This window comes from Meleagris gallopavo (assembly GCF_000146605.3).
Source record: "Meleagris gallopavo isolate NT-WF06-2002-E0010 breed Aviagen turkey brand Nicholas breeding stock chromosome 3 unlocalized genomic scaffold, Turkey_5.1 Chr3_random_deg7180001718234, whole genome shotgun sequence".
NCBI classification, from domain to species: Eukaryota; Metazoa; Chordata; class Aves; order Galliformes; family Phasianidae; genus Meleagris; species Meleagris gallopavo.
In genome coordinates, this window is record NW_011094745.1 from 1 (window position 1) to 2,159 (window position 2,159).

Consider the following 2,159-nt stretch of genomic DNA (forward strand, 5'->3'; position numbering starts at 1 on the left):
GGCGCTGGAAGCGAAGCTACGGGAGCACAGCGAGCTGCTGCAGCGCGGCTTCAACGAGCGGGCGGCGCTGCGGCGGGAGCTCAGCAACAACGACAAGAAGCAGGAGCTGGCGACCAACGCCTTCGACGCCGTGCGCGCCACCTGCGACCTCGCCAGGGTGCTAAAGCTGGCCAAGTTACGAGGTACAGCTGCGTAGGCGACTGCACGCCGCAAAACTTCCGCCCGCCCCTCTCTGGCGGCCAAATAAAGCGCTCCTCCCGCAGCCCCGCTCCTCTCTCGCGGCGCTTCCGGCGCGGTGACGTCATAACCCGGGCGACCAGAACCAACTGCGCCCCCTCGCGGCCGCGACGCGGCGTGGCGCTGCGAGTGAAGGAATACAGGAAGGAGAGAAACCTCGCGGCAGCGGATTGGGTGGGACGATCTCGCGAGAGCGTGGGCTTTCCGGCTTCTTCCAGGCAGCGGCGGTGGGGGTGGCGCTTACTTTCACTTCCGGGTGTTAACGCGCGTGTGGCTGGCCGCGAAGGGGGTCGGAGCGCCTCTGGGCCAAAGGCGACTGGGAGAGCGACTGGGTTTGGAGACGGAGGCCCAGGTCGCCAGATCCAGGGCCGGGGAACGAGAATGAGGACCGGGAACCTCGGCTAGGCCTAGGGCTCAGGACCAGGCCCGGAGATCAGGGCCCAAGATCTGACACCGGGCCCAAAGCCTGGGATTCGGGACAGAGGCTCGGGGGCTGAGACCCAGAAACTGGACGTAGGGCCCAGGAACGGACCCCGGGGATGGGGAGCAGGCAGTCAGGCTGGGGAATGAGGACCAGCCCTGGAAACTACTCCCAGAGCCCATGGCTGAGGAGCCAGACACAAGGGCCAGACTGAGACCCAAGTGCTTGGCCCAGTTTTTAGTCTCTGAGCCAGAGACTGAGGCTTAGAGTCCAGACCCTGCCATGGTAAAACCTTGTGGAAGAGCCAAAACGTGAAATCATCTCTAAATAGATAAATGGTTAGCAACAGATTGGAGATGGAGGAGAATCACAGTCCCTAACCTGCTGTTTCTGATTCTGTGTGGCAGGCCTTTAAAAGCCTACTTTGAGAGTCCTCCCCACTTCTGTTGATGGTGTTTTATTTTAAGTAATTTTGACTACTGGGCCTAGAAGCTTGTGCAAATCTGGGAGATTCCATAGCCAAAGAAACTAAAGGGTTAATCACTCAGTGAGGTAACTGCTTTTACTAACATCTTTCTCTCCTCCCTTTCCATCTTCTCTGTGACCCCTGAGCAACAGGGGAAGAACAGAACAAAGACCAAAGAAAGTCTGATGGCTTTTACTACTGCACTGTAAATGAGATTGAAGAAAGCATACAAGGATACGTATGAGTTGCTTTTAAGAAAGAGCAGTTTGAGATTGGAGTCTAGAAAGAAATGATCTTAAGGTTTCTTTAATTTTTTTTCTTTCTACAGATTGCTGCTTTTGTACACTCTGGAAATGCTTGAGGCCATTGATGACGTCTGTCAGAGTTCTTAGAAAAAGAGGGACTGAGACCTGACTCTGCTCAGCACGTCTCCGCTGTCCCCACCACACACCATAATGAGCTTGGAGCAGAGAATAAAAGCACAGCAAGAAAAATCAGAACAGGAGTTCAGAAAAAAAAATTTCTAACTAAACACTCAGGACAGAGCCTGCAATTAGCAGAAGACAAATTAGTATCCCAGTTGGGGATATGAAGAGTAAGCTGTTAACTTAAAGGATACTCCAGCCCAGAGGGATGCTGCCTTCTCTAGAATAATTTGCATCTCATTAAAATTCAAGTCTCCTCTCCTTACATTTAATCACATTTCATTACCCACAGCTCCCTCGCTGGGACGTCTCTTGGTTGAACTTCAGTCAGGACCTGTGGTAAAGCTGCTGGAAGTGAGAGCGCTTACCTTTCAGAGTCTTCTTGAGATGAGACGGAAGACCTCTGAGTCACTGAAGGTCAAAATAATCCACCTTCCCATTATAGAAGAGTTGGGGAGGGACATATGCCTGTAAAGCAGAGAAGAAAACTTGTTTGCCCCATCAATCCCATACACAGGACCCCCACGCAGATACTAGCACCAATAGGTAAGCCCTAAGACAGAGCCCACGGCCCAGGCTGGTGCTACACCAAGAACATGAGTCAATGAGG

The 2,159-nt window shown here is 53.1% G+C and overlaps 1 long non-coding RNA gene across 1 annotated transcript; it reads right to left on the reverse strand.

Moving 5' to 3' along the window:
• Nucleotides 1-1,301: 1,301 nt before the first annotated feature.
• On the reverse strand, nt 1,302-2,153 carry LOC116217586. The gene is made up of 2 exons (XR_004162281.1): nt 1,918-2,153; nt 1,302-1,584 (listed from the first exon to the last, which is right to left on the reverse strand). It is a non-coding gene; the product is annotated as an uncharacterized LOC116217586 (long non-coding RNA).
• Between the last annotated feature and the right edge of the window lie 6 nt (nt 2,154-2,159).